The following is a 15,586-nucleotide window of genomic DNA, read 5'->3' as shown; positions in this document are numbered from 1 at the left end:
ACGGACTTTCATCTGAGAAAGTAGAGTTTTATAATAATCCTTCATAGTTTCATATATACGAACATTTTTTCGGTTCTCGGACTCAAATCGCCTTTTAAACGTCAGATATGGAGAGAAAAACACTGTTTAATATTCTTTATGATGGATCCAACCTCTCGCTTCCTTGCAAATATAAGTTATAAAAACACAGGGCAATATACATATAAATTAATTCATTAATTAATTAAACGAAGACAACAGTAATGTTGAAGATATACATTTCCTTGCTTTTTAGCCAGAAAAGTTGAATTTTGTATTTCTTGGATAATCTAACCCTAACCCCGAAATATCACATAAAAGTGTGTCTTTAAAAGTGGAGAACAGAAATACGTGTTAAACTGCATTTCTCACGAGCGATGCCTCAGATATCAAACATCATAGAAACGTGTGTGTGTGTGTGTGCGCGCGCGCCTGCTAAATTTCTTTCCTTTTAATATCTTTAATTTTCCCATCATCTATTGCTGTTAAAGGAGTCTGTGATCTTCCGTATTTTTTGCAAAGTTTAAAAATACAGGCGTATAGCCTATAATATTTTAAATAAAGGTAAACATTGTTAAATCACCTAAATCACTGCCAAACAATGAAACTAAAAAGACACGAATTGCCTGCTCAAAAAAAGCTGATGTGGAACGAAGACATTCATGAATAAAAATAAAAAATACATGTTTGATTTACAGTCCGTGCAAAAATGTCTTCCTCAGAAATAAATAAACTGGCCTATAATGCATGATAAACATGTGATCTGAACAGAGGACTGAAGGCCTCAGCACCTGTTGCTGGAGACACACCACATGAAGATTGCCTTTACAGACACATGACCAAATATTGCGTAAATATGTTTCTCATTAGTGAATATTTCTGTGAGTTTTGTGTAAAAATAAATAAGATAAAAAAAATGTAATAAATGTAGACTTAAAAAATATGGCAAATAAAAATCACAATTGTTTAATGAAAGTAAAAAATAATAATAAAAAAATATATAATAAATGGCATTAATTTATAGGCTACAATTAATGAAAATGTCGATGCATTAAAGCAAGACGCCTCTTTTTATCAAGAAACGCAAGAAAACGACTGTCATTATTCATCTGTGTCTTTTGTTCCTCCAGATAATCCTCGCCGAGAGAAGAACCGTGTGAAAGAAAAACAGCGCAAACAAGAGAGCGAGAAAAATGAGGCCTGAAGAAAGAAGTCAACATCAAGTTCAACAACGAGCTGTTCCTCATTATCATGACAATATTGTCTGGGAGCCGCGAGGGGCCACAGACACACACACACACACACACGCGCGCGCGCGCGAGTCTGGAGACATGTTCCCATCAGGAGCCCGAACTCGAGGCCGCAGACACACACACAGAACTGGACATTCCTGCATTATTCCTTCCGTGTGGAATTAAAGGCATTATTTCTTAAAATGCGTGAATTCATACACAAACTGTATGATCTATTGCATGACACAAATATTCAATGCAAAGAGCAGAAAACACTGCAGAACAGCGAAAACACACGATGCATGAGCTCAGGGTGCACCAATATTAAAAGCATTATTGCAACAACTGAGAAGAGAAATGCGAATAAAGAAACGCATCTTTACCTGAAACGAGTCATTATGGAAATGCACAAGCAACTGCATTACGAACAGCAAAAGTTCAAGAGAGTCCATAATTAACACGTGCAAAAAATAATAAATGCACGCATGCAGTCGGGTGTGTGTCAGTGCATTAAACTGTCCAGGCTCTAACTGTGACTGTTCACATTTGTGTAAAGAGCAGAACTGATTTAATGTGCAATCCAGAGTTCTGATGGAGGAGTAAAGTGTGAGAGCTCACCGTGTCTTCATGTCTTCAGCTTCTAATGAAAGTTGGAGGAGAAGCAGCTCTGAGCCTCTGCAGAATCTAATCGCTCCTCCATTCCAGCTTCGTTTGCTTTTGTTCCAGCTCTGCGTGCGCGAGCCTCTTTCTCTCTTTCCTTTCATTCGTTTACATCCTTTAGCGGTTTTGTTCGTCAGCAAACAAGCGCCGAGCGCGAGAGCTGAAAGAATGATGGACTGGGCGCGAGAGAATGAAATAGAGAACAGAAGGGGAGGGGCAGAGAGAGAGAGAGAGAGAGAGAGAGGCAGGCACAAAGCGAGCATCCATTCCCATGGAAAAGGCACATTGCAGCAGATTGTGTGTGTGTGTGTGTTGCCAGGGAAAACTGCACGTTTTATTAATGCATCTCTGATATAATGGCTTGATGCATCATGGCACATGTTAAAGCTTCTCTTTACTAACTCTCTCAAATGACTGTGTGACAAGAAAACACACCGTGCTCTGTGTAAGCATCTCGCGCGTTATAGGAACAGGTGCATCTTATGCATGAGATCAAATGCATTTACTGAGGCATTAAGAATGACACGCGGAGCCAAACATGCTTCATGTGTGTAACAGTAACAGTACACACACATGCATGACTCGCCATGTTGAATAAGCCATCATCAGCACGAGCGCGAGCTCCGGTTGGTCGGCGTGGTGTGTGTGATTCACGCGGCGCGCGCGCACGCGTTCAAATCGGTACTGCGCGCGCGTAACGCGAACGCGAGGACAGAGTGTAATTTATGCATAAATTATATGATTCATGGATAAATAAACTATGCATGGATAAAATGACAGAAAATAAAGCAGTTGTAGCTTCATTATTATGATATTCAACGAAATGGTATAGGCTAAATACAAAATAACAAAATATCACAATGCATCAGTGTTTGAATGCTCGAGGGTACTTTGTATTTCTTTAAAAAAAAGAGTTTCTTTTGATTGCAATCATTATTTTAGATTTTATTTGCTGTTTTAATTGTGCAAATTGCCTGGGTTCTGTGTGTGCTTTCTATAATTGAAGACGAATGCATCAGATTGAATTCTAGGCGCGTTCACAGGCTCTGTCATAAACGAGTATTCTGTAGTTCAATTCCTTTAAAATCGCGTGGAGATTTTAAAGAAACTTTAAGATTCACACGGTCACGCGCATTTGTTTTAAAAGGGTTCAGTTAAACCGATTAATTTTTTTCTTTTCAAATATAGCCTACACGACGCTACACTATTATATTATATTATATTATATTATATTATATTATATTATATTATATTATATTCAACATGATCTTCTTTCAACAGCATATTATGTTTTAACTATTCACATTGCAATATGAAACGTTATATAAAATGTTCAATTCAATCATCATAAAATGGTAGCGATAAACAATTAAATCACGTCGTTTATTGAATTCAAAATAATTTAGTAATTTTCATGAACCGTGACGTACATCAATAGAAATGCTGGCAGCGTTTATGTAAGGACACTGATTTCACATTTTTATCGTGCATGCATCTGATCTCATATCATCATATCATATAATATATCATATCATCATAATGCTGAAGGCCTCGGAATAGATCAACACAATATAAAGAGCGCTTTAGAGAGAGAGATGACATCATTCTGCACTGCATCTAATTAACAAACATTAACTCACTCCAGCCTTTTATTGCATATGTTTTAATTACATATTTATATGCGATTTATTTTGTTTTGTTTCATTTATCTATGTTTTGAGCTCAGCAACATCTGTTAGATTAATATACAATAGTTGTAGTTAGTTAGTTATTGAGAAAATAAAAATCCCATATTTAAAAGCGTTACACATACATAAATATTCAAAATATTATTATATAGCCTAGCATTATATTAATTATTTCAATAATAGAATAGACACTTTTTTTTTTTTTTTAATAAAGCTTTCAACATGTTTACTTCTCCGTGAACAATTAATGTTAAATTGATATTATCTCTTTTACGTGCTCGTCCTTTTTTTCAGAGATAAATGAAGAATACAGATTATAACGTAATTAACATTAAAAAGTGTTTTGATCCACTCTAAGATGTTGATCGAGTGTATTTTCATCAATTCTGCTGCAGGTCTCGCGTTTAAAAAACACGAATCTAAAAATCCTCGCGTGATCATGAACATCTTATTGTATCATACACAAGATGGTTATGAAAACGACGTCTCCGTTTAAGAGACAAAAGAACTCGAGTTTATCAATGAAAATAATATTATTTAACTTCATAATACAACGATTTATCCTCTGAACAAACCCCCCCCCCCGAACCACACACAGACACACACACACACTCACACACACAAAGACGCATACACACTCATACAAAATCAAATCACCGTCATCAGAAAGTCCTCATGGTCTGAATGTGATGTCAGTCACACCATCATCATATCTGACTCTTCAGCTTCACACACACACACACACACACACACACACACACACACACACACACACACACACACACACACACACATACATCCTCTCTTTAATCCACAGAAATTCAGTTCTCTGCACACACACATTCATTCACAAGCTAAAAGAAACATACAGAATATGCAAGAAATATTAGATTTTGTCTATTGGATCCAGAGTGTGTGTGTGTGTGTATGTGTGTGTGTGTGTGTGTGTGTGTGTGTGTGTGAGTGCATTTCAATTACTGGAAATCTCTCCCTACTTATGTCTCAATATTCATAACAGATTACTTGGGTATATATTAATCTACTCTCTTAATTGTGTTTTTATATATAAATATTTTTTAATATAAAAGGGTTTTAAATATAGAGCACAAAACATTATACTTTTTACTACATTAATAATGTGTTTTAAACTATTCATTTTGCCATTTATAGTAAAGTGCTGGTCAGAATGATTTGCCCATGATGCCATTATTTCAGAAACATGGCATCATGGATTCAATCAAATACCAATAGATAAAAAATCGAATCCTGACAACCTGTGCTGGAACTCTTATAACGGGCCGGGTTTGGATCTTCCAACAGGACAATGATCCAAAAACAGACGTCAAAATCAACACAGAAATGTGTCACTGGGCACAAAACCAAGCGTGTGCAATGGCCATCCCAGTCCCTGACCTGAACCCTATAAGAGGAGTGGGATGAACTGAGGAGGAGAAGCGCCAACATGGATCTGGGGAATCTGGAGGATCTGGAGAGAATGAAGGATCTGGAGAGGTTCTGTAGGAGGAATGGAGGATCTGGAGAGATTCTGAAGGAGGAATGAAGGATCTGGAGAGGTTCTATAGGAGGAATGAAGGATCTGGAGAGATTCTGTAGGAGGAGTGGAGGATCTGGAGAGGTTCTATAGGAGGAATGAAGGATCTGGAGAGATTCTGAAGGAGGAGTGGAGGATCTGGAGAGGTTCTATAGGAGGAATGAAGGATCTGGAGAGATTCTGAAGGAGGAGTGGAGGATCTGCAGAGATTCTGAAGGAGGCGTGGAGGATCTGGAGAGATTCTGAAGGAGGAGTGGAGGATCTGCAGAGATTCTGAAGGAGGCGTGGAGGATCTGGATGATTCTGTAGGATCTGGAGATTATGAAGGATCTGGAGAGATTCTGTAGGAGGAATGGAGGATCTGGAGATATTCTGTAGGAGGAATGGAGGATCTGGAGAGATTCTGTAGGAGGAATGAAGGATCTAGGAGAGAATGAAGGATCTGGAGAGATTCTGTGGGAGGAATGAAGGATCTGGAGAGAATGAAGGATCTGGAAAGGTTCTGTGTGGAAGAATGAAGGATCTGGAGAGAATGAAGGATCTGGAGAGGTTCTGTATGGAGGAATGAAGGATCTGGAGAGGTTCTGTATGGAGGAATGAAGGATCTGGAGATATTCTGTAGGAGGAATGGAGGATCTGGAGATATTCTGTAGGAGGAATGAAGGATCTGGAGAGGTTCTGTATGGAGGAATGAAGGATCTGGAGAGAAGAAGGATCTGGAGAGGTTCTGTATGGAGGAATGAAGGATCTGGAGAGAAGAAGGATCTGGAGAGGTTCTGTATGGAGGAATGAAGGATCTGGAGATATTCTGTAGGAGGAATGAATGATCTGGAGAGGTTCTGTATGGATGAATGAAGGATCTGGAGAGAATGAAGGATCTGGAGAGATTCTGTATGGAGGAATGAAGGATCTGGAGAGATTCTGTGTGGAAGAATGAAGGATCTGGAGAGAATGAAGGATCTGGAGAGGTTCTGTATGGAGGAATGAAGGATCTGGAGAGATTCTGAAGGAGGAATGAAGGATCTGGAGAGAATGAAGGATCTGGAGAGGTTCTGTATGGAGGAATGGTCTCTGATTTCCAAACTCATCCAGCATTATAGGAGAAGACTCAGAGCTGTTATCTTGGGGGGGAAAAATTGCAAAAAGTATTTAAAAAAAGGGGCAAAGACTTGTTCCCAACGTGTTTTGGAGAAAAACATTTATTTCATAGTGTGATTTTCCCCCCACTTTCAATTATTTTACTTCAGTGAAAGGTTAGATTTTTGCAATTTTTTAAAATAAAATATCAAAAGGATTAACAATGCAGATTTATTTTTTACAGCCATCTTTGATCATATTTACCAAGGGGGCAAATAATTCTGACCAGCACTGTACATGTGTGTTCTTTATACAGGAGAACAGTAGTTATAGAAGACAATTCTTGATCATATTTCGTGATATATCCCTTTTTTCTTTGCCGTAACTCACTGTACACATATTCTGTTGACTGACAGGTGTATCATTTGATTGTAATTTGAAAAAGAATGTTGAAATTGTTCTTGAATGATTTTAGTCCACATGCATCAGAGATTAGGATATTTATATGTATTTTATATTGTTTTGATTAATGCATCTATTTCATTAACGCAAACACTACTCCGTTTATATTCTTCTAAATATGTGTAAAACAAACGGCATTAATGGACATTCCCTGCAAATCTGCACTGGAGTTTTTAACCTCCCACCTTCATACATTAATCTCAGCGAAATATTAAAATGCAAATAACAGAACAGCTGCATCCCATTAGAGCATTAAACACGCATTTATGCCTTTACACACTCACCTGTTCACTACACACCTGTGATCTGCACCTGAGAGCTCAAGCCTAATGAATTACGGTTATTTCAGCCATCGTACATTAAATATCATAAAGCCACTTACACTAAATGCTCATTAAAAATACTGACCAATCACAACATTGCGATGTGAAGTATGTGATGCAGGTTTACTGTACATGCATCGCTTGGAGTCTTACATCATGCTTTCTTATTCTGTTCATACAGTGTGTGACTTAACCGGAGTGTTTTTTACACTCCATTAACAGTTCAAGTGATTCAGTTTGATGCATTTGACTGTGTGTTTGTGTCTTTAACTCACTCTTGCTTTCATACCGATATAACACACAGCAGGAGACCAAATGTTGTGCATTACGCAATGTGCATCATTCAGGCTAAACATGCTCAGATATGATTAAAAAACACAGACCACACACACACACACACACACTTTCTCACTCTCACTCTCACACACGCACATGCATACACACACACTTTTATCTCTGTAAAGCTGCTTTGAAACAATCTACATTGTTAAAAGCGCTATATAAATGAAGATGACTTGACTTAACACTCTCACTCACGCACACACACACACACACACACACACACACACACTCACACTCTCACTCTCACTCACGCACACACACACACACACACACACTCACTCTCACTCACGCACACACACACACACACACACACACACACACACACACACACTCTCTCTCTCACTCTCACACACGCACACACACACACACTCTCTCTCACACACACTCTCTCTCACTCTCACACACGCACACACACACTCTCTCACACACACACTCTCTCTCACTCTCACTCACACACACACACACACACACACACACTCTCACTCTCACTCACGCACACACACACACACTCACAAACACTCTCACTCACGCACACACACACACTCACACTCTCACTCAAACACACTCTCACTCACTCACACACACTCTCACTCACACACATTCTCACTCACGCGCACACACACACACACACACACACACACTCTCTCTCTCACACACACACACACACACACACACACTCTCTCTCTCTCTCTCTCTCTCACACACACACACACACACACTCTCTCTCTCTCTCTCTCTCTCTCTCACACACACACACACACATATACACACAGTGTCTGGGAAATATTCACGTCTGCTTTTTGTGCATACAATTTGTGCAAATTACAAAAAATTACATTACTGAAATATGCAAAGATTTACAGAAATGATTTGTATGAGAGGAAAAAGTGGAAAAATGTAGAGTTTTTCCATGTTCTCTAAACTCACTGAATCACACATTATAATATAATCATATTAAAATTGTACGCTTTCCTCAGTGGTTTTCTAAGAGCTGCATAGATGTAGAATAAATCAGTTTAATAAATACAATTTCTACACCCGTGAAGTGTTTACTATTTTTGCTGTTCATTTAATGGCAGATACTTTTTCATTGCATTCTATATAATAATAATTATGATGATCCAAAGTACAACCTGTTGTTGATTTTATTAAAGCCAAAGTCCACCATGACACTAGACCATAATGCAGAAATGATCACCATGTTCTCTACAAACATCCCAACAAACACAAACCACTGAACACAGTTAAACTGCAGCTTTCAGCCTTGTTTTACAGTGAGAGTAAACTGATGTGTTATGGTGTTCTTCACGGCTCATTATCATTTACAGCTGAACGAGGCTCCTCATTGGATGTGAGCGGCTGTCACATGATCAAATTCTGAACTCCCATTGCACACAGACCTTTACAAATCATATTCACTGAATTAAAACACATTTGACATCATTTGCAGGTTTTCACTATTATAAAATGACTTCCAAAAACATGTTGCATGAAAACACAGAAAAGATGCATGCGGGTCATTGACGAATAAGGTTTTTAAAAGTGTAAAATGGAGATATTACTATATTTGAAACCATTTTTTAGTTTACTTAGTTTTTTTAGTTTAAGACTTTGTGGTTTGTACAATCAATTAACACTGTTTTTTGTCATTTTTTACAAGATGGAAAAAATGTCACCAAAAAAGTCATTCGGTTTAACCACTGATTTGAAAGTTAAAAACTGATTTGACATTGATGTTAGTGTGTACCACAGAAGAAATATTTTAAAAAATGATCACTGATCTCATAAATGTAATCATTTATTGGACTACTCTAAACACTCCAACATATTCAAGTAAAACATTGCACAGGGAAAGGAGAAAAGGGGAAATGTAAAAAAAAAAGAGCCTTATCTGCTTTATATTTGTATTATTGTAGTTCCTTTAGTTATTAAAAACAATATTATTCCATTTAAATATTTACTATATCGGTTTTACCGAATGATCTTTTGACACTTCAAAATCTTTAAAATACCTTTATATGTAGAAAAATATAATTAAAACCTTTTGGTAAAGAGATCAAGTTGTACTACCTTACATACTTTGGATGTTATATATTTGTTTTTTTATTATTATTAAGGCCTTTGGACAAAAAAAAATGACCCGTCACGTCATTGACCCATGCACATGTAAAAATAGCCAATGAGATAAATGTTTAAATATCTAAATATGTCTCCTAGACAGCAATGAGACTTTTGCTGCAAGTTTCTCCTGAGAAAAAGACCTCAGTAATCTCACCGATCTCAGCAATGTCTCAAACTGAAAGTCTGCCTTCAAAGCTCAAAGATCTCATTATAATTTAATGTGCATCATCATCATCATCATCATCATTTTAACACAAGTGAGATGTTCTTCAAAGAGTTTTAAGATCACAGACCTAAACCTTTACAAAGCTGATAAACAAGCAAACATTTAACAACCCTGCCGAGCTCTTCACATCTCTTCCACCTCTTATTAATAATCTTATTTTAAATGATCCCCTTAATAGTAGTTTTACATTATTATCATTTGATTGTCCAGCAGTGAAGTCAGTAAAGAAGCACTTACAGGTTGTGTGTCTCAGATGTGATCAGTCTCTCGTCCTCGAGAAGCTCTCAGTGTTTCTCACAGCTCTGCTCTTTTCATTGACTCAGGCGGGAGAATATGTTAATGAGGAGGGAATGAGAATATGCTAATGAGGGGTGAATGAGAATATGTTAATGAGGGGTGAATGAGAATAGCAGGGGCCAAACTCACGTCTGGGATCCCAGACTCCGACGGTCAAGTTCAAGCTCAAGTCTGACGCTCTCAGGAGGAATCAGAGAACCAACACAAAACTAGAGCAGCTCCTTCGGTGCTGACACCGCAAACAGCTGAAAATAAACCATATGATCAAAAGATAACATCTTTATTGCATAAAATGTGCATGTTTTGATTGAAAACACTTTCAATTTCACAAACGATGACTTGCAGAATACAGCACTAGAATTATCATTATGCTTACATGCATTGATCTAAATTATGATGCAGTGAATAAGTAAACAGAGTAAATGGAATTATTGTACAAAATATCTGAGCTTATGTTTATAATAATTATTATTATTATTATATAGAATTCAATGAAAAAATCTCTAAGTATCTGCCATAAAATGAACAGCAAAAATAGTAAACACTTCACAAATGTAGAAATTGTATTTATTATATTTATTTATTTATTCTTTTATCCATCTATGCAGCACTTAGAATACCACTGAGGGAGGCCAAGCGTACTATATTAATATGTTTATATTATAATTTGTGATTCAGTTTTGAGAACGTCTAGGTTACGACTGTAACCTCTGTTCAGTGAACGAGACGCTGCGTCGGTGACGCTATTGGGGAACGCCCTCCGCGTGAACCGGTGTCTGAAAAACTGTCCAATCACGGCAACCGATATTAACCGGCGACCGCCTATTACGTCACTACTAGTGCGGCCCGGAAGTATAAAAGGGGCGCCTAGAGAACCAGGGGGGTAATCTATCAGCCGGAAACTGAAGCTTCCCCGGGCGCCGCCATTGATTAGCAGAGCATTCCATTGACTCCCATTCATTTTGGCGTCACTTTGACAGCGAATAACTTCTCATCGGAGGCGTTTAAAGACTCCATTTGTCCATTATTTATATCTAAAGAAACACGAAAATGTATAAAAGGCTCCATTACCTTGTATCTTACGTTATGGCCCCGTAGAAGCAGTTTTTGTAAAAATAGGCTAACGATTGCGTCATAACCACGCGACTCTCTGTCGCACAGTAGAGAGATTACCGTATGGACAGGAGGAGAAGCTCGCGGGCGATCGGGGGGACGTGGAGGCAAAATGACAAAATAATTAATCAGAATACTTAGCAAAAGTTGCTCCTGCTCCAGCTCATGGACAGCTCCTACTCACACTCTCCGTCTCTGCAAGTTTCGGAAGGGAATGATTCAGATTTCTCTCGGCACAGCTACTAGAAGACAGACGGGTTGCTCACGTCACATCTACGTCGTCAAGCTCAGTTTGAGTCCGCGCAGTCGCTCACCATCAGGAAGAGAGTCAAGTCAAGTCAAGTATATTTGTATAGCGCTTTTCACAATACAGATTGTATCAAAGCAGCTTCACAGTATTAAATTAAAATAATACAACAAGGTTTGTTTCTAGTGAGATTTATTGATTGATAAAATTAAATTAAATATTCCCAAAATATCCCCAACTGAGCAAGCCAAAGGCAACAGTGGCAAGGAACCGAAAAACTCCATCAGGTGACCTAATGGAGAAAAAAAAACCTTGGGAGAACCCAGGCTCAGTCGGGGGCCAGTTCTCCTCTGGCGTTTATGAACTAGAGACCGGATTGTAGTTTGAACTGTAAGATTAAGAATATTATATGAATGCCTGGCTGAAGAGATGCGTCTTTAATCTAGTTTTAAACTGGGAGAGCGGTGGATCTGGATATCCTAGGTATGACCAAAAGCCTCGAATTTACTGACCTTAAAGAGCGCGATGGATTATAGGGCGATAGAAGATCCGTTAAATAGACTGGAGCTAAGCCGTTTAGGGCTTTATAAGTCAGTAGCAATACCTTGTAATTAATACGGAACTTTATAGGTAACCAATGTAGTGATGATAAAATCTGTGTTATATGATCATATTTTCTTGATCTAGTAAGAGTGCTTCTAATTGACTTCACTTTTCTCCGTTGAATCCAATAGAGTCGCTGTGTCCATTTCTTTTACTGTCTATGGTCAGTGACGCTATTGGGGAACGCCCTCCACGTGAACCGGTGTCTGAAAAACTGTCCAATCACGGCAATCGATATTGACCGGCGACAGCCTATGACGTCACTACTAGTGCGGCCCGGAAGTATAAAAGGGGCGCCTAGAGAACATGTCATCCACCCGCGTCTGAAGGGACTTTTTTTTATATTGCAATAACAATAGGGGAATACAGAGATATGCAAAACACTTGAGTCTATACAAATTCACAACTCTGCATCTTGCATCAGAAAATCAATCACACAACTAATACATCAATTATCCTTATCAACAATAGTCTACCATTTGGTACAATTGACATATATTTTGCTTTGTGTATATGATATTTCCCAAATACAATTATAATTTTTGTTATATTATCCATTTCCAATAAACCGGTATCACAATCCATAAACAAGACCATTACATCAGTTATTGTGACAAAATTGTAAAACACCAAAAAAATAAATAGAGAAACTTTGGATCAAAATAACTTGGTAATACTTACAAGTACAAAATAAATGTACAATTGTTTCTGTTTCCTCTTTACAAAAACAACATGATGGAGAAACCCCTTCTTTAAACTTACATGGATAATACATATTTATTATTTTAAAGTGAGTTTCCTTGGCTTTATTAGGAATTACATATTTATTAATATCTGACCACAGATTCTGAAAAAGAAGGGAATTAAATCCTGTTTCCATTTCATCAATGCCTAAGGTGAAACGCTTTTTTCTGTCGTTAATATTTCTCAAATATAAATATTATTACATTTTTTATCCTTAATAGAAAGGCCTCCAACAGTGAGAGTCGGAAGAGAACCGATTACAGAATAAGGTGAAGTAGTTTCGGGGAAAGCGTCTGAAGGGACAGTTCAGCGGGAATCCCAGAGGATAACGACGGCAGGACTCGTTCCTGCTCTCAGGGACCAGAGGTTACAGTCCAGAAGAGGTTTCCTAAGAGCAAAACTCTCACATTCTCAAGAGCTGATCGTGCGTGCTCTTCGCCCAAACTATAAACGCACAGGTTGTGTGTGTCATCTGGTGTCAGAAACCTGAGACACGGATCCACACACTTCTTGAAACGCTTATCACTTGCCATAACTGTTCTTACCTTTTTCAGGTGAGTGCAAATCAGACAAAACCAACGCATTCTCATCCTAGGGCGTCATATACTGACGCTTTTGACATTTTGTCTACATCCAACGCACATGGCACCCTTTAGCATCAATATGAGACGCAGATAGCTTTGTTCGGTTATGGGTAGGTTTAGGTCTGGGGTAGGGTTAGGGTTAGACCGCTAGGAGGCGCCTTCTGGCCCATATCTATCTGCGTCTCATATTGACGATAAAGGGTGCCATGTGCGTTGGATGTAGACGAAATGTCAAAAGCGTCAGTATATGACGCCTTGGGATGAGAACGGGACAAAACAGCCCCTGAAGACGAAAAGCGGATGACACGTTCTCTAGACGGCCCTTTATACCTTTCGAAAGAGAACTGTCCATTTTTATCAAAACCAAGAAACTTTCCACTCTTTCCTCTCGTTCAAATCATATCTTTAAATCGTGCCATGATATTTCAGTATAGTTTTTGTGATTTGCAGTAGTATGCACGAAAGACAGACGTAAATATTTCCCAGACACCCTGTGTGTGTGTCTGTGTGTGTGTGAGAGAGAGAGAGAGAGAGAGAGAGAGAAAGAGTGTGTGTGTGTGTGAGAGAGAGAGAGAGAGAGAGAGAGTGTGTGTGTGTGTGTGTCCACAAAGATGGCAATATCTCAAATCCTTGACCTTTGCTGGGACATTTTTTGGTGCCCATGAGGAAAAGAGCTTATAAATCACACTGAATCATACAGAATGAGTTTTTTGAAAATGTAAAAACGCCATTGAAACAAAATCATAAAACATGAAAACACAACATGAGTGTGTGTGTGTGTGTGTGTCTGCAGTTTTTGTCTGAAGTCTGTCTGTGTGGACTAACACACACATTCACTCACACATGCGCGCACACACACTCACACTCACACACACACACACACACACACACACACACACACACACACACACACACACACACACACACACACACACACACACACACATGATGTTTTTCATTAAAATTTTGGGGGTGAAATATGACATGAGATTCACTTTGTGATTTCAGCTGATTTAAAGAATGGTTAGACAGCATTTGAGATCGGCAGATAGTTTATATGCTCAAATATCATGTTTTTAACTAGAGACGAATGAAGATGATCTACTGGAAAACTCTTTAAAATATATAAATATTGCATGTGATGAATCTATTCTAGAGCTCATCTGGATGCAGATGTCAAAAGACTGCAAGAGCTGATTGAAATTTCACTCAATTTAAGAGTAAATCAATCAGGACTCAATCTTTCTCCTTAAGAGAAATAAGAAAAAACAATATAGTAGTTTCTTCTGAAACTCTGTGTGTGAGATCTTGAGCTGAAAGCTTCATGTCTTCTTCCTCTGGGTGTCTTTCTCTTCTTCAACTCATTCAAATTCCATTTTAAAACAGAGGTCAAGCCCAGAAACTCACTCGTCTGCTTTCTCATGCGTTCACTGTTGAATAATTGTCACTGGAGGAAAGATTCTACTCATTCTGCACACTTTAACACTTCACACTGTATCAGCGGCTCATAAGTTGATCTTAATTTTACACAAACACTCTGTAACACTTTATTTTACAGTGTCCTTGTTGCATATTTTACATGTACTTACCATAGTAATAACAGTAAATTATGCATAATTACATGCAACTAACCCTCAACCAAACCCTAATCCTACCCTAACCCTATAGTAAGTACATGTGGTTAATTAATATTACTCAGCACTTAAATATATAATTACACTGTAACAATGACACCTTAAAATAAAGTGTAACCAAACACTTTATTTATCCGGCTTCCTCACAGGGATAGTGTCAAGCGAGCTGAGAGATCATTTTCGCAGCGTTCCCATAGTTTTCTCAGCAAATTAAACATATATTCAGAGCGAGGTCGGGGGGTCACGGAGCCAGACACCATTCGGCGCGGGACAATGCAGAGGGAAGTGTGTGTGAACATGCCAATTACAGCCTGGGGAGACGAGCGCCGGGACGGTGAATATGAAGAGGAACGTTTCCCACGATCAGAGATGATGAGACATACGCCAGTCGTTCACTTCATCCCCAGTTCAGCCAACACAGGAACTCCAAGATACACTAAATTTGAGGTTTATGAAGTTGGACTGCATATGAAATATCCATCCATTCAGATTACACAGTTTTAACATAAACAAAGTAACCTAACTAATGAACTTTAAAGGGATAGTTCACTTTGAAATTAAATTTTGGTGTGTTTTAGCTTACCTCAAGGGCATCCAAGATGTAGGTGTCTTTTTTTGCGCAGTACTTTCAATTTTGATATTTTTAGGTCAAACCGTTCTTGT

The sequence above is a fragment of the Squalius cephalus genome (genome assembly GCF_949319135.1).
Source record: "Squalius cephalus genome assembly, chromosome: 7".
Taxonomy (NCBI): domain Eukaryota; kingdom Metazoa; phylum Chordata; class Actinopteri; order Cypriniformes; family Leuciscidae; genus Squalius; species Squalius cephalus.
Note: the sequence above shows the minus strand (reverse complement) of the source record.